The sequence below is a fragment of the Sarcophilus harrisii genome, chromosome 3 (assembly GCF_902635505.1).
Source record: "Sarcophilus harrisii chromosome 3, mSarHar1.11, whole genome shotgun sequence".
In the NCBI taxonomy this organism is placed as follows: Eukaryota; Metazoa; Chordata; class Mammalia; order Dasyuromorphia; family Dasyuridae; genus Sarcophilus; species Sarcophilus harrisii.
This window is the reverse complement of record NC_045428.1, coordinates 316,062,310-316,081,725: the sequence shown is the minus strand read 5'-3', so window position 1 is coordinate 316,081,725 and position 19,416 is coordinate 316,062,310.

Genomic DNA, 19,416 nt, shown 5'->3' with positions numbered 1-19,416 from the left:
TGCAAAATAGAAATTGAAAAAAATCTACCAGTCACTTCTTGAAGCCTCAAAATGAAAAGACACATACATATATATAGTTCAATACAAAAATGCATCTTATCTAATAGACAAATAAGAAGAAAAATGATTAAGGAAAAGGAAGGAGGGAATGAGGGAGGCATTTAAGGGAAGAATTGGCAAAATATACCCTTATAAGTTTAAGAAAATTGTATGGAGAGAAACATACAGTGGGTAATTATATCATAACTGTGAATGTAAATGGGATGAACTCCATAAAATGGAAGGAAATAGGGGTAGGTAGGTGGCCCAGTGGATAGAGCATCAGCCCTGAAGTCAGGACGACCTGAGTTCAAATCTTGTGTCAGACACTTAATACTTCCTAGCTGTTTGATCCTGGGCAAGCCACTTAAGCCCATTTGCCTCAGGAAAAAAAAAATGAAAGGAAATGGCAGAATGGATTAGAAACTAGAATACAACAATATGTGGTTTATATCCAAACACATTTGAAGTAGAAATATACATGTAGAGTTATAACAAGGGCATAGACCAGAATCTATTACACTTCAGCTAAAGTTTAAAAAAAAAAAAAAAAAAAAAGGCAAGGATAACAATCATGACCTCAGATAAATCAAAGGCAAAAAAAAAAAAAAAATTAATAGACATCAGTAAGGACCTACTTTTGATAAAAGGTAACATAAATTAAACATTAATTAAAGATACATGGATCAAATGGCATAACCGCTATTATTAAAAGAAAAGTTAAATGACTTAAAGGAAGAAATAGATATAGTTGTGGAGCACCTCAATATACCATTCTCTCGAAATACAAATCAAACCAAAGAAGAAAGAAGTTAATGATCTGAAGAGATATGTTAATCCTCCCATTAAATGAGAATAGAAAGGAGTTCACATATTCTCATCAGTGCATACCACATTCACAAAAATCTATCAGATAAGAGGACATAAAAACCTCTCAAACAAATGCCAAAAAGCAGAAATAATAAATGCATTGTTTATGAACTATAATGCAATTGACATTGCATCCAGTAAAAATCCTTTAAAACACATCTTTAAAATTAAGTGAAAACTGAAATCTAAAGATGGGTCAAAGAATAATAATTTTATTAAAGATTGTCATAACAGTAAGACAATATACCAAATTTGTGGGATTCAGCCAAAGCAGTAATTAGGGGAAATTTTTATTTCTCTAAATTTTTTCATCAATAAAAGAAATAAAACTGCCCCAAAAAATATTTTATACAGCTAGGAAAAATGACAAAATTCATCTGGAAGAACAAAAGGACAAGAATATCAAGGGAATGACTAAAAAATACAACTGATGGTGGCCGACAAGTACCAGACCTAAAATTCTACTCTAAAGCAGCAGTCATCAAAGCCATTTGGTACTAGCTAAGAAATAGAGTGGTAGATAGATTAGTGGAATAGATTAGATACATATGACACAATAATCAGTGACTATAGGGTATTTGACAAACCACAAAACTCCAGCTTTTGGAGTAAGAATTAACTATTTCACAAACATTGCTGGGAAAACAAGTAAATAATATATTGAAAATTTGGCATAGATCTACATCTCACACCTCATATCAAAATAATGTCCAAATGGATGCATGATTTGGGTGGAAGGGGCGATATCATAAGCAAATTAGGAGAGTAAGAGATAGTTTACCTATCAGATCTTTGGAAAAGGAAGGAATTTATGACCAAAGAAGGAATAGAAAGCATTATGAAATGCAAAATTGATAACTTTGATTACATTAAATTAAAAAAGTTTTGCACAAACAAAACCAATGCAAACAAGATTAAAAGGAAAAACTGTGAAAAAAATTTACAGCCAATGTTTCTGATAAAGACCTCATTTCTAAAGCATATAAAGAACTGTGTCGAATTTATAAGAAAACAAGTCATTCCCCAGTTGATAAATGGTCAAAGGATATGAACAGACACTTTTCAGATGAAGAAATTAAAACTATTTCTAGTCATATGAAAAAATGCTCTAAGTCACTATTGATTAGAGAAATGCAAATTAAAACAACTCTGAGGTACCACCTCACACCTCTGAGAATGGCTAAGATGACAGGAAAAGATAATGATAAATGTTGGAGGATATGTGGGAAAACTGGGACATTAATACATTATTGATAGAGCTGTGAACTGATCCAACCATTCTGGAGAGCAACATGAAATTATGCCCAAAAGGCTATCAAACTGATCCAGCAGTGTTACTATTGGGCTTATATCCCAAAGAGATCAAAGAAAAGGGAAAAGGACCCACGTGTGCAAAAATGTTTGTAGTAGCCCTTTTTGTAGTAGCCAGAAACTGGAAACTTGAGTGGATGTCCATTAGTTGGAGAATGTCTGAATAAGTTATGGTGTATGAATGTTATGGAATATTATTGTTCTGTAAGAAAGAGACTTAGATGAACTGTTGCTAAGTGAAATGGGCAGAACCAGGAGATCATTGTACACAGCAACAACAAGATTATACAATGATCGGCTCTGATGGACTTGACTCTTTTCAACAGTAAGGTGATTCAGACCAGTTCTAACAGATTTATAACAATCCCAGAGAGACTATGGCAATTAAGTGTGCATCACAGCATAGTATTTTCACTTTTTTGTTGTTTGCTTGCATTTTGTTTTCTTTCTCATTTTTTTCCTTATTATCTGATTTTTCTTTTGTAGCATGATAAATGTGGAAATATGTTTAGAAGAATTGTACATGTTTAACCTATATAGGATTACTTCCTGTCTAGGGGAGGAAAGAGAGAGAAAGGGAAGGAGAAAAATTTGGAACACAGAGTTTTATAAGGGTGAATGTTGAAAATTATCTTTGCATGTATTTCTAAAAATAAAAAGGTATGATTTTAAAATATTTTTAAATAAAATATTAGGATAAAATGTTGGATAAGGGAAAACTGGGACACTAATGTATAGTTGATGGAGTTGTGATTTGATCCAACCATTCTGGAGAGCAATCTGAAACTATCCCCAAAGGACTATACAATTGTGCATACCCTTTGACCCAGCAGTGCCATTATTGGGTCTGTATCCCAAGGGAATCTTAAGGGAAGGAAAAGAACCCACATGTGTAAAAAGGTTTATAGCAGCTCTTTTGGCGATAACAAATAAGTGGAAAAGGAGCAGATGCCCATGGGGAATGACTAAACAAGTTATAATACATGAAGGTAATGGAATATTATTGTTCTATAAAAATGATGAACAAGCTGATTATAGAAAGGCCTGGAAAGATTTACATGAACTGATAATGAACAAAACAAGCAAAACCAGGAATACATTATACATAATAAAAGCAAGAACGTGCAATGATCAACTCTGAAAGGCTTGGTTCTTCTCAGCAATTCAGTGAACCAAAACAATACCAAAAGACTTTGGACAGAAAATGCCATCTGCATCCAGAAAAAGATCTAAAGAGACTGAATGTAAATCAACACATGCTATGTTTACTTTTTTTTCTGGTTTTTTTTTTATCTTTCCCATGGTTTTTCCCTTTTGCTCTGATTTTTCTCTCTCAACATGATTCATAAAGCAATGTTTATTAAAAAATAAATTTACTACAATAAAAAAATAAAATATTAATAAGGAACCTACAGTCATATATCACAAATATAATACACTTTGACCAGGCTGGAGTTATACGAAAAGTGCAGGGCTAATCCTATATTGGGAAAATTATAAGTCTAATTGGCCATATTAATAACAAAAAAATCATGATTATTTTAATAGATTCAGAAATATACAATAGCTATTCCTATTTAAAGTCCTAGAAAGCATAGAAATAAATGAAGTCTTCCTTTAAAAGATAAGTAGCATCTAACTAAAACCAAGTACAAGCACTTTCTATAATGGGGATAAGCCAAAAGATTTTCTAGTAAGATCAGGAGTGAAGCAAAGATTATCCATTATGGCCAATACTATTCCATATTGTACTAAATGGATATAGCGTTCAGATAAGGGGTGAGGGGAGGGAATTGAAGAAATAAGAAAAAGCAAAGAAGAAACAAAGCTATCATTTTTTGCAGATGATAAGGTTTACTTAGAAACTCTAGAGATTCTACTAAAAGAATCTAATTAATAGAAATAATTTATAATTTCATCAGTGTAGCAGGATATAAAATAAACCCATACAAATCATTAGTCTACTGACCAAGAAACACACAGGAACAAAATTTACAAAATATTCTTACAAAAGTTACAAAATGCTCTTCACACAAAGAAAGTCCAAAATAATTTTAAAATCTTACTTATGAGTAAGCAAAACCAGAATAATAAAAATGACAATTCTACTTAAATTAATTTACTTAGTGTCATCTCAATTAAACTTCTAAAAATTGTTTTATTAATCTAGAAAAAAATAGCAAAATTCATGTGAAAGAACAAAAGGTTAAAAATATCAAAAGAACTAAAAGGGGAAAATTAGAGAAAGGAAACTTAATCATACCAAATTTTAAATTGTATTAAAAGGTAGCAATTATCAAAACTACCTGATACTGACTAAGAAATAGAATGGTAGATCAAAAGAATAGAGTAAGCATACAATACACAGTAATAAATGATTATACTAGGTTTGTGTTTAATAAACATCAAGATCTAAGCTTTTAGGATAAGTCACTATTTGGTAAAAAATAATAATAATAATAATTTCTGGGAGAATCAGAAAGGAGTTTGGCAGAAACTATGTATAGATTAATATCTTACACCATTTACACAGATAAGATCAAAATGAATTTATTACCTAGACACAAACAGAAATATAAGTAAATTAAAGAGTATGAAACATGTTGCTTAGATTTGTGTATAGAAAAATTTATGAATAAATGGCAGAAAGCATTTTAGAATACAAAATGGATATTTTTGATTACATTAAATCAAAAAAGATTTGATACAATAAAACCAATGTAGCCAAGATTAAAAGGAAAGCAGAAAAATGGGGGAAGGGAAGAATTTTTATAAACAATTTCTTAGAAAAAGGCCTCATATACCAAATATATAGAGAACTGAGTCAAATTTATAAGAATATAGGTCATTTTCCAATTAAGAAATGGTCAAAGACGGAGACAAGTAATTTTTGGAAGAAGAAATTAAAGCTATCTATATAGCAATATATAAAACACTCTAATTTATTATAGATTAGAGAAATGTGAATTAAAACAACTTTGAGGTATCACCTCATACCTATCAGATTTTAGCTAACATCACAGAAAAAGAAAACAATAAATGTTGTAAGGAATATGGAAAAATCAGGACACTAAGTATACTGTTGGTGGAATTGTGAACTGATTCAACCATCTTGGTGGTTGCTTAATGCTTAAACTTAAAGAATTATAAAGCTATGTATAACATTTGACCCAGCAATACCACTATTAGATCTGTTTCCCAGAGTCATTGGAGGAAAAGAAAAAGAAACTGTGAGTTCTAAAATATTTTTAGCAGCTCTCTTTGTGAGAGCAAAAAACTGGAAATTGATAAATAGCTGAATAAGCTGTGGTATATGATTGTAATGAAATATTACAGTGCTATAAAAAATAATGAGCTGATTGATTTTAGGGAAATATGCAAAGACTTACCTGAAATAATACAGAATAAGATGAGCAGAACCAAGACATTGCTGTATACTGTGACAGCTATATTGTTTTATGAATAACTGAATGTCTAATCTATTCTAATATGAATATTTAAAGCAACTACAAAGGACCTATGAAGGAAGTTGCTATCCACCTCCAGAGAAAGAACTGATATATGGAAGTATGTGTTATATGATTCATGATATATATATATATCAAATGTTGGGAGGAGGGAAAGAGACAACTTGGACCTCAAAATATAACAAAAAAATAAATTAAATAAATCTTTAAAAAGAAGACTAGAACAATAATCTTTTGGCTCTGAAGCACTTTCCACTGTCCATTAGCTAAGATAATATGTGGGCAACTAAAAAAGATAACTTCACTTTATGACAGATAACATGAAGGGTCTGGTGGGTCAGAAACAATATTCTAATACAGAGGGAGGGAGAGAGGGAGAGAACAGGAAATGGCTTTGGACTTTTATGTTAAGGCTGAGTTGGAAGGCACTGCTATTTTGCTCAGCTCAGCCTGCCACTTTGTTCGGTTCAGCCCTTAGTGGGTTGTAAAACACATCAGAATGAAATATGTGTATGTATGAAAATACCCATAGGTAGCATTGCAATGCTCACATTAGAAAGGGGGTAAGATGTGGGGGGAATTAATACTATTCATTTTCAGCTCCACAATCTCTAAAGCCATTTGATGTATTTTCTACCTTTATAAAAAGGAGGAAAAAATATTCCGTTTTAATCCCTCTGGCCTCACATTTGAAGAGGAGGAAGTAGGTTTGGTTTTTTTTATTTTTTTGTTTGGTTGATTTTTAGAAAGTTGGTTTCAATTCTACTTTGAAGGTATACACAACATAACTTTTTGTTCTATTGCCTTTTGTTCCTTGCAGTGTTATAGAGTAGTATGAAGTCACAAGCCACTTGAGGCTTATGAAAAGCAAAATTTTCATCTCCCTCTCTATCCAAGTCCCACCAAGCCACCAAAAGGACAGCTTCTCAGAAAATAGGACTTCCCAAGTTTCATTTAAATGATAAAGAAATATTTCAAGAGAATCTGTTTATGTACAAACCAGTCAGTGTAATGCCAGAGAGGATAAATAGTGGAAAATCTTAGAGCTATAAAGGACTTGAGATATTTCGTAGTCCAGCAGTTCTCAAGGTGTGGTTGTCAGATCCCTGGGATTCACCAAGATATTTTGGGAGCTCCTTGAAGTCAAAATTAGTTGAATAATAATATTAAGATGGTATTTGTCTATCAAAATACTCCTCCATTTTACGATTATGTATCTGTTGTAAGGCCAGGTTTTCTTCATATACTTCAACAAAATATTTACCCTAAATGAAATATAGAAGCAGATAATGAGAACTTAGCTATCTTTATTAAGTTAGACATAAAGAGATTTGCAAAAATATCTAAAATAACACTACTCAACTTTTTTTTGTTTTAGAAAATAGTTTATTTGTATTAAAATGTTATTAATGTTAACATGCAATGTGTTTTATTATTTTTATTAAAATATTTAAAATGCATTGTTTTAATTTTTAATATGGTTAAGTATTTATAGGTATAATACATATAAACAAAAAAGCCTTTTGGAAAACTTGATTCTTAAAAAAGTCTTAAAACCAAAAAGTTGGAGAATTGCTAGTCTAATCCAACTCGATTTATAAAACTAAGCTCCAAAGAGACAATTGCATAAATGAGATTAGATGATGGATAATAGCTTAATTCAGTTCTATTCTATTCAACAAACTTTTATTAAATACTTACTATGTTCTAATACCAAACCTTGTGCCAAGTACCTAGGATACAAAAGCAAAAAAAGAAACAATGCCTTTTATTAGGTATTTGCATTTGAGTGCTGGGCTGGAGTCAGGAGTTTAAATCTTCCCTCTAAACGTTATTAGCTGTGTGGTTCTAAGTAGATCATCCTCAGTTTCTACATCTGTAAAATGAGGATAATAATAGCATCTATCTTATCAGATTGTTCTGGGGAATACATGAGATATTTCTAAAGTGCTTCACAAAGTTTAAAATGTCATATACATGTTATATATTATATACATATGTTATTATATACATAAAATATATTACACATATGTAATAAATACTATTTATTCTATATAATTATCAGTGAATCACCTCTTGAGTCCAATTTTTTTTTAAAAAAGGGTAGGGAAGGAAAGATACATCGTACAATGGATAGAGAGCACCAGCCCTAGAATCAGGAGGATCTGAATTCAAATCTGAACTTAGACACTTAATACTTACTAGTCCTGGGCAAGTCACTTAATGTCAATTGCCTCTCAAAAAGAAGATTAAAAAAAAAAGGAGGGAGAGTTTCGATAGAAATAAAGATTAACTGAGGCTAATTTAGGTTAAATGACTTTGCCAAAGTCATATAATATGTTAATATCAGAAGCAGGTTATAAGGTTAGGTCCTACTTATACCAATTCCAATACTCTATTAAATTACTTGTTCTAGGAAAGGAATAAAAAAATGTAAATAAAATAAAATAACAGTCCTAAAAAATAAAAATGGAAAAGGAAGATGGTGAGAGAAATCATGTTTTTCTGAGTTCTCCCCACATACAAACATACCCTCTGCATGATCTAAAAAAGTCTCAAACCAAATTCAATTCAGAAAAGGCAAGAAAAAGAGAAGCTTAAGGAAACAGAGAGACCTATAAAATCTGCAGTAAATGCCATCATAGTAGCAGTGCCACAACCAGGAAACTGGAGTGGGCTACAGAACCCATAATAGTGGTAGGAAGCAGACCAGCATCCAAAAATAGTAAGGGAATCTAGCAACTGAACAAAAAGAGATCTCAGGAGACCCTTGAATAAGGATAAGATGCAGGATCGGGTGCCATCTGGCAGTTGTTATCCATTACCCAATTTTGGACTGCAGTTCCAAAATGGAAAGGAATGAGCATATATTGAAGAAGCAGAGGTCCTACCTTTGTAAAAAGTAAGGAACAAGTTTCAAAAACTTGGTTGTGTAACTTTGAGTCCAAGTACAGAGTGGTAACTCAGTTCTAACTTTATCACTAAACAAAAGCTTACAATAATCCATATTAGGAGATCAAAACCATGAGGAAGCCAACAATTTACTCATTCTGAACCTTCAATACTTCCAAACAGACTAATTGTGATCGAGTTCAATAGTAGTCTATTGAAAACAAACTACATACAAACCAGCAGACACAAATCAGATGAAGAATTTACAAGGCTCAGACCAAAAAGGTCGTAAACAAATCACTCCTTGGTTTGTATCACTTTGGAAACACTTAAAACTATCAGGCTTCTAAACTAAGTACTGAAAGCAGTAGAAGGACATAAAAGACACACTCTCCTCAGAGGTGAGCAGAATCCAATACAATTTAAAGTCCAAAGTCAATGAGTAGGCTGGAAAAATGATTAAACAAGAAAAAATTTATCATAAAAAGCTATAATGGAGATGGAATAACTGTAATGCTAGAGAAACTGAGGTAAGATAGAGATTAGAGAGTTTTTAATATTTTATTTGGATTTCTGAGAGGGAAAAATTTTCTGGGACCAAAAAGATGCATTTTTGGTCTCAGGGCTGAATCAGACTTTTGTCTCAAAGAATCCAGCAGTGATTGTGAGTTTCCCATGAAATATATACATGGGTCTCTAAACGACCAGGATAGACCAAGACAAGGGGTGGAGCATTGAGAGTGGGAATGGACCATTAATCCGGTTCTGACAAGGTAGGGGGTGAAGACCTCAAATTCTTAATAACTTAGGAGTTAGGAGCCAGGAAGTCTGAACTCCTCCTTATTTTGAGTTACCCATTTACAATATAAATTGTCCCTTAGAGTAGCCAATCCTAAGTTATATCAGTCCTAATGATCAGGAGGGGAAAGGAGGGGTGTTGCAACCAGGGGGATTGAGGCAGAACAATTCAAGGAATTGCAGCAGAACAATTTAGGGAAATTGAGGCAGGACAATCTAGGGAAACTGAGGCAGGACAATTTAGGGAAACTGTGGCACAACAAACTCATGACAAAAACAAAGGATACAATTATTTTTAAAAACCTATAAGCAATACTTCAAAGAAAATTGGAAATTGGCTACCAACCCAACAGGCATTCCTAAAAGAATTTACAAAAAAATAAGGATCTTAAAAATCATATATGAGCAGTGACATTCGTCACAAATCAGGGGAAGAAATGAGAGCTGTGCAAGAGATTTATGAAAAGAGAATTAACAGTTTGGTTTAAAAAAGAGAGAGAGAGAGAGAGGTACAAAAGCATACTGAAGAAGAAAATAACTTCTTGGGAAGCAGAAAACTGGGGAAAAAAATTTGCATCCAAAGATTCTGATAAAGGTCTCATTTTATAAATATATAAAGAATTGACTCAAATTTACAAAAATGCAAGCCATTCTCCAATTGATAAATAGTAATAAATAAATAAGAACAGACAATTTTCAGATGAAGAAATCAAAGCCATTTCTAGACATATTTTTAAAAATGCTCTAAATCACTATTGATCAAAAAGATGCAAATTAAGACAACTCTGAAGTACCCTTAGACTTTCTCAGAGTGGCTAAGATGACAGAAAAAGATAATGATAAATATTGGAAGGGATATGGGAAAATTGGGACACTAATACATTGTTGGTGGAGTTGTGAACTGATCCAACCATTCTAGAGCTCAATTTGGAACTATGTCCAAAAGGTTATCTAACTGTGCATACTCTTTGATCCAGCAGCATCTCTACTGGATCTGTATCTCAAAGAGCTCATAAAAAAATGGAGAAGGACCCACATGTGCAAAAATGTTTATAACAGTCCTTTTCATAGTGACAAGGAGCTAGAAGCTGAGTGGACACCCAGCAGTTGGGGAATGGCTGAATATGTTATGGTATATGAAGGTAATGAATATTACTGTTCTATAAGAAATGATGAACAGGCTGATTTCAGAAAGGCCTGGAGATATCTGCATAAACTGGTGCTAAGTGAAGCGAGTTTGACCAACACAGCAACACAGCAACAATGAGATTATACAATGATCAATTCTGATGGACATGACTCTTCTCAACAATGAGGTGATTCAACTAATTCCAATATGGCTGGAGACAATCGTCTGCATCCAGAAAGAAGACTATGATAACTGAATGTGGATCACAACATAGTATTTTTACCTTTTTGTTTTCTTTCTCCTTTTTTCTTTTTGATCCAATTTTTCTTGCACTATGATAATGGTGGAAATACGTATAGAAGAACTGCACATGTTTGACCTATATTGGATTACTTGCTGTCTAGGAAAGGAGGTAAGGGAAGGGAGGGAGAAAAAATTTGGAACACAAGATTTTAAAAGAGTGAATGCTGAAAACTATCTTTGTATATATCTTGAAAATAAAAAGTTATTACTTAAAAAAAGAAAAAAAAAAGAGAAAGAAAATAACTTCTTTAAAAATCATAATTGGCCAAATGGTAAAAGAGGTACAAAATCTCACATAATGGAGGAGAAAAGGTTTCTGGTGAAGTTGTATGTATGTATATATTCTAGCAATAATTCTGCAGAAATATTATTATGCTCATTTTACATTTAAGAAAACTGAGACCCTGTGAAGATCGCGTATTTTTAAATCAGCAGGAGTCAGGAATTCAGGTTAGGGGAAAATCGTCAGTCTTTATTCTCAGTGAAGAAGGATCAGAGGTGGAAGAGAATCGGCAATAGCAATGTCAACAGCTGCCTCAAGAAGCCAGCCAGACCAGAAGCCAAGAGACCAGAAGCCCCCAGAGCAGAACTCAGCCAGCAGTCTCTCTCTGCTTCTCTTCCTGCCCCTCTGCCTCCACCCACCAAAATCGTCATTGCACGGAGAGTGGGCAGGGACCATTCTTTATCCAATCATGTATATTAATAGAGTATAGCCCAATTACTATTTAGCCTCATGTACTTGGGACCTCAGTGCATCAACTCAAACCTCAGCCCATTACATCTCCCGCTTTCTTTTATTTTAGAACACAGGTGGTCATGCCATCCCTGACTCCTCAGGGAGGTCAGAGCCCCCAAGGGGAGGTGATCACAGCCTCCCTAACTTCTCAGGGAAGGAGGTGAAAGCACCGAAAAGGAGGTGATCACAGCCTCCCTGACTTCTCAGGAAAGGCGGTGAAAGCACTAAAAAGGAGATGATCACACCCTCCCTGACATCTCAGGAAGGGAGATGAAAAGCACCAAAGGGAAGTGGGGGTTGCTAGTGGGTTTCTGGGCTGAAGGGTCTTATTATGCACAAACCCATCAGCATGGGAGGTATTACACAAGCACACAGCAATAACGCAGAGGCTATTAGGGATGACTCTCCCCACAGTCAGTGCAGGCTTGATGTGGTGTAACAAACATGAATTGTACATGCAAGTAGCGGAATAGCAAACACCTATCTTCAAATAGATCTGTCTGTTTTTGTTTGTCCCCATCTACAAACAGAAAATGATTGTTAAAAGTATCATACGATAATGTAGGAGCTAATGGAAGCCCAAACCTGAGCTTTGAGCAATTAAGGAAATATTGCTGGCAGCAATGATATCACCAGCCTTTGCCCCTCTGTGGCTGCTAATGATGATTAGTACACAGTCTAAAGAAATCAATTACTCATCAGACTTGGCTCCCAAACCCAACTCTGAATCCCATTTAAAAAAACAATTTTTTTTTAATGACAGTCCTTTGCATTTGTAAAATGTCTTTAATTTTTCAAAGTGCTTTCATACCCATTATCTCATTTAATATCACAACAATGTTGGTAGTAAGGGTATCATTATCTCCATTTGACATATAAGGAAACTGGAGCTCAGGAAAGCTTGTCTCTTCCTCCCAGGTCTCTTGACTTTTATTCAGTGCTCCTTCCATTGTATCATTATTTAGCAGAAACCCTTTAAAAGGAATGTATTACGTGAGCTTTAGAAGTTTCTGTCTTCCTGAGTGGTAGCCATTCTCCCCCTGAATGGTGGGGGCAACCGGTTTTAGATAATGTTCTAGTGAAACTAAGAACTCTCAGTATAGAAGAAAGGCTTATTTGGTAAGATATTTTATCAATCTACTCCCTCAAAAAAAGTGTGATATCTTTCTAGATTAGTCCTGGACAGCTCCTAACTCCATTTCCGGATTTTCTAAGGGCTAGGAAAATTATGCAGAGGAATAGGGTGTAGGAACTGTCCTAGTTAAATTTGCATCACATAATTTAACTTATACTTCAACATATTTAACATATATTGGTCAACCTGCCATCTGGGGGAAGGAGGGGAAAAGTTGGAACAAAAGGTTTTGCAATTGTCAATGCTGAAAAAATAACTATGCATATATCTTGTAAATAAAAAGCTATAATATAATTTTTTAAATTGCGTCACATAGCAGAAAAACACATCTATACAAATAAATAAAATATTAAATGAGAGGGGGGAATTAGAAGGGTAGTTTTTAACTGGAAGATCAGGGCATCATGGAGCTATTGGTGGTGAAGAAGAAACTAAACTCTCTGACTCTACTTTATGGATACCATTTCCCTCATAAAATCCCATTCATCCTGAGAAGTTTTTGAAATAACACTCAGTATGAAGGGGCAGTTGTTAGAAACATTGTAGAAGAGACAAATTTGGTCTTTACTGCATAATCCTCTCAGGAATTCAGTATCCTGTATTCTGTTTTCCCAAATTTCAGATTTTCTCTTCAAGAACTGCAAATGTTGAAGTCAATAAAATTTGTTTTGTTAGTACTATTTCGTTTTTTCTTCTTTTTTTAAAGAAGGTCTTTTGAAACTGTCAAATCAAATATTGTAAAATGGTACCTGATTTCTCTACTCAGTGGGCCTCCATTTCTTTAATTATAAAATAAGGGCTGAGATGAGGAATATTACAACAAAGTAGAAAGAACTCTGACAGTGTCAAAATCCTAGTTCTATCACTTAGTTCTTATAAGACTTTAATCTCTTTAAGTTACTGTTTTCTTATCAATAAATTGAAGGTATTGAACCTCAAAAGTCCTCTCCAACTCAATCCTATTATTTCCAGGTCCCTTCCAGTTCTGAAATTCGAGTATTGTTGCTTTCCACATTTATGATGTGGGGGGGAAGGAGGGGAAGAGAATTCCTAACCTTCATTACCAATGCAAGTGAGTATCTCATTTATAAATTTTACGTTGTCTAGGATAATGAGAAGTTAAGTTGTCACCTGTGATGAACAGTTAATAATATATGCTAGAGGTAGGACTTGAATTCAGATTTCCCTTCAGGTCTTCCCTGAAGAGTGCTTTATTAACTCTACTCACAATATCTCTCTACTCTAATGATATACTTTCTTTAAAACAATAAGGAACTGGTTGAAAGTTCTCAGAAAAGAGTTGAGATCAAAGTTATGGAATTTCATAAAGCAAATCCCAAATCGTTTAAACTCTTCAAAATTCCCAAGATAGGCCTTTTATCACAAGAACCCATTAGTTTCAAAAAATCTTTAATCAATAATCCCTAATTACAAACATACTTCAGATAACTATTTTGTCTTAAACATTTGTTTCCAGTTTACATATAACATAAGAATATTTACTGACCCAGTCAATACTTTACCCAATAATTATTAGGGTCAAGGTTAGAAGCACTCAGTTGTGAATCATGAGCCTAAAGAAAGAACAAATTAGAATGATGGATTTTTGCTGATTATAATTCTGATATTTGAGCCTGAGAAAATCCAAGGCCATCCCTAGATTTCTTTCCAGATGATTCACACACACACTGAGCAATATAAATTGCAATATGTTAGAAGGATCTAGTTTCAAAAATGGGCTTCATTCAACCTACTTTTGATATATCCAAAATGAAAGGGAGGAGAAGAAAAATAAAATTCGATAGTAAGTCTCTCCAATCATGGGATGACTACCAATTCTTCAAGAGACAGTTAAAGGCCCACCTCTGTCACGAAGCCCTTCCTGATTCTTATTTCTCAGATAACACTGACTCCCTGCCTATATGCTCCAAAGGGACCCTTGTATTTCGTTATAGTGTATAGCATACAGCATAAAGTTCAAATTCCTCAATCTGAAAACCAACATTTACTCTGAGAATTCTAGTAATTCTTTGTGAAGCTAGATAAGTCAATGAACCTCACTATTCAGAGCTTCATTTTCTTCATCTATAAAAATGTTGGAGAAAATGGTTTGCATAGGCCACGGGATTCTTGTACGGGAAAGTGGTATGTAATCTTAAGCTATTTAGAAATCCAAATTGTGATTATTATTGAGCAGTATCTCTTTATGGACTACCTACTGTCAGCTCAAATATATAAGTTGAGTCCCCTTGGGGATGAATACCCTAGATTTAAAATATTATGTGGTCTTTAATATATATTGGATTACTTGCCATTTAGGGGAGTGGGAGGGGGAAAAGAGGGAAAAAATTTGGAACACAAGGTTTTACAAAGTGAATGTTGAAAATTATCTATATACATGTTTTGAAAATAAAAAGCTTTAATAATAATAAAATATCATGTGGATGTTTATATCTAAAACCAGAGTTTCAAAGCCCTTTCCAGTGGATGCATCTTGATAACCTACCAAAGAACAGAATAAACTCAATGTAAAAGTATTTACTGAGAAAGCAATCTAGGGCAAATGTTCTAACAAATATACACAGTATCAGTGGAAACGAGTGGACATATGGAGAGTACAGTAGAAAAGAAGCACATTCTTAGGAGAATACATAATCCATACAATTTATACCTCTGGTATTTCAGAGCTTTGAGGTTCTCTTACTTGTCCTAGTGATCTCATGCTGCTCCCACAAGTGCAGTATTTCTGTTGAGGTTTTTTGGTTGGACTTCATGAGATTGTTCATCTCTGATGATCAGTTCTCAAAAGACCAAAAATAGTTCTCATTTCACTTTCTTTTCAAGCTTCAGTAGCTGGACCTAATCTCAATATCCAGAACTCATACTCCTTAGAGCCATCTCTTGTTTCAACCAACTCCCTTCTTATTTATCTTGCTTTTTTAAAAGGGATATCAGAACAATTTATGACTAAACAAGAGATATAGTACATTGCAGTATACAAAATGGATAATTTATCACATTAAATTTTTAAAATTGCATAAACAAAACCAAAGCAATCAAAATTAAAAAGAAAACAAAATGTGGGCAGGAGAGGTGAGGAGAGATTTTAAAGCAAGGGTCTCAGAAGGGTCTAATTTCTCACAAATCGAGATAATTGAGTCAAATTTATAAGAATACAAGTCATTCCCCAATTGATTAATGATCAAAGAATATGAACAGGCAGTTTTCTGAAGAAGAGGAAACCAGAGCTATCTATAGTCATATAAAAATTCTCTAAATCACTATTGATTAGAGAAATGCAAATTAAAATTACTGAGGCACCACTTCACACTTATTAAAAGGAAAATAACAAACGATGGAGGGGAAAATTGGGATGCTAATATACTGTTGATGGAGTTGTGCACTTGTCCACCCATTCTGGAGAAAAATCTGAAATTCTTCCCAAAAGACTGTAAAATTGTGCATATCTTTGACTCATCAATACTACTACTACATCTATATCCCAAAAGGAAAAAAAAGTTAAAGGCAAAAGATCTACACTTACGGAAACATCAATATTATCTCTTTTTTGCAATGGCAAAAAAAAAAAATGAAAATTAAAGGAATACCCATAAAGTGAGATGTGATTGAACAAGTTGTAGTATGTGATTGTGATGGAATACTATAGTTCTATAAGAAATAATGAGCAGGATAATTTCAGAAAAACCCAAACTGAAGCAAAATCAAGTGAGCAAAACAAGGAGAACTCTTTACAAAGTAACAGTAAATATTGTGTGATGATCAACTGTGAATGACACCAATACAGTGATCCAAGACAATTCTAAAGGATTTATCATGAAAATTGCTCTTTACCTCCAGAGAAAGAACTGATGGACTCTGGATACAAATTGAAATATACTTTTTTTTTATTTTTATATTTATTTATTTTATTATTATTTTATTTATTTCTGCACTTTTTTTGACAATGTCTAATATGGATATATATTTTGTATGATTACACTTATAAAATCTATACCAAAATACATGCCCTCTCAAGGAGGGAAGAAAGAGAGAATTTAGAACAAAATTTTTAACATGTTTAAAATGTTATGACATGTAAATGGAAAAAATAACAAATAAAATTTTTCACTTAAAAAGAGGAAGGACTATCAGAGGTATGTGTGAAGCTTTAGTCAACTATCTACTTTCTATTTAAATCTGAAGTTTCACACCTCAAAAAAGGCTAAATAAGTGGAAACATGTCTTTAGATTTCACTTAAAACCTTAACACTTCACATATCAAATGAGAATACTTATGCTTTCTTTATTCTCAGCCTATAAGAACTCCCAGTGGAAAGGTGATGGGCCAGGATTTGAGGATTTAGGCTAGGAAGTCAAGTACAAATTTGCCTGGCAATGGCTCCCACTCCAAAATCTGAATAGCTGTGACCATGAGTCCTCCCAAACAAGGAATTCAGATGTTGATGCTTCCTCTGAATGGTGATGATGATATGTTGTTTGCTTGTTATAGTGGCCACTATTTTTGTTAATTACGTATTACTTTTGTACTATGAGTTTTCCCTTCTCTTATGTTTTATTTAAATCAAGGTTCTGAGCAGTAATAAAGTTGCACCCATCCTCTTTAAGACTATGTCTATTGAAATGTGAATTCTGAACCTAGATTAATCTTACAAGCTTATATTATATTAGTGAGAAAAAATATAGATGCAAGTTGATGGCCAAGGAAGGGGAATTCTGGAATTGGTCTAGGAAGAGGAGGGAAAGGAGAGTCACAGGTCTGGTGCATTGATCTTTAGGAAAAATAATTGCTGTGCCTTCTCAAGGAATGATGGCAATGTAGATTTTATGATACTGTGCTCAGATCAAAAGATGGAAAAGAGGGAAGAATCAAGCAAGATCATAGAATCACAGATTTAAAACTGTAAGATATCTTGGAGATTATCAAGTTCATGCTCTTTATATTTCCAGTGAGGAAATTGAGACCCAGAAAGATTAAGTGTCTTACCCAAGCTCACACAGATGGTTAAATTTTTTTTTAATTCAAAGAATTTAAACTCATGTTATCTGATTATAAATTTAATACATTGATGGAGAGAGCCATCTGCATCCAGAGAGAGGACTATCAGGACTGAATGTGGATCACAACATAGTATTTTCACCTTTTTTATTGTTGTTTGCTTACTTTTTTCCCTCTCATTTTTTTTCTCTTTTTGATCTGATTTTTCTTGTGCAGCATGAAACATGTTTAGAAGAATTACACATATTTAACCTATATTGAATTATTTGATGTCTTGGGAAGGGGGAAACTGAGGAGAAAGGGAGAAAAATATGAAATACAAGGTTTTGCAGATGAATGTTGAAAGCTATTTTTTGCATGTATTTTTTAAAAAATTATCATAAAAAACTGCAATAAATTAAAATAAAAATTTAACACATTTTCCCCTTGTGCCTGTCTTTCATCCTTCTCTCCCTGAACTCCAAAAAATTTTGCAGCTCATTTCCTCTATTTCCAAATTTTAGCAATCATTCTTCATTCAATTCTTGTCCTACCTCCAGAATGGGGCTTTCCTAGATCTCTCTGTTGCTTAGACTTTTCTCTCTTCTCTGCACCCCTATAACTTTTACTGTCCATACCACTCCTTTTGCCCTATCATAATTTGCCTTGTGGTGTAAGTTGCCTCTCTCTCTCTCTCTCTGTGTATATATATAAAATCTCCTTGAATAAATCGCAAGCTCTTTGAAGATGAAGGCAAACAGCTATTCCAGAAATAATCAAAAACAAATTAGATGGGGCATCTAGATAGCACAGGGGATAGAGCATCAGCCCTGAATTCAGGAGGTCTTGAGTTCAAATCTGGCCTCAGACACTTAACACTTCCTAGCTGTGTGACCCTGGGCAAGTAACTTAACCTTGCAAAAAAAAAAAAAAACTAGACCCCTTTAGCCATCAGCAAAGTTGAGCTGGAGTTAGTGATGAAACCATGGAATGGCAAAGTTTGTGAGAAAGTATGTAAAGGAAAAATAGAGTTATAATATGTCAAGTCCACTTCAAACCACTCTCTTTAACTTTTGTATTTCTACTAATAGAACCATCAGCTTTCTAATCACTCATGTTTACACCCTCAGTGTCATCCTGGAATCCTTATTCTTCCTCCCTCCACACTCAAATGCTGATTTATCTAGTCTGTTCTTCCCCTACAATATTTCTTGGATGCATGCTCTTTTCTCCATATCAGTCTAATTCAGGCACTCATCATCTCTTTCTTGGTCTGTTACAATAGCTAAATAGTCTCCCTGACTAGAGTCTTCCATCTTTAATAAATCTCCCACAGAGATACCAAGAACAAGTCTGACCATTTTGTTCCCTGCTCAGCAATCTCCAGTTGTTTCCTATTGCCTCTAGGATCAGATATAAATTCCCTTCTTGGATATTTAAAGTCCTTCACAACCTGGCTCTGACCTAAATTCCCAACTTTGTTATACATAACTCTCCTTCACTAGCAGTGTCAAAAAACAAAACAAAAAAAAGTAAGTAATCAATTGCTTAGTGGACACTACTAAATCTTAAGTGTTACGGGGGGTGGGGGGGGAAGTGATAGAAAAATGCCTCACTTGTGCAGATCTGGAAAAATGTAACTTCCAATAAGGAAATTCTCTTTACCAATGTTGTTGTTGTTTGTCCTTCATTCTCAAAAAGGAACTCATGGGAGGTAATATGGTGATATGCAAGTAAATT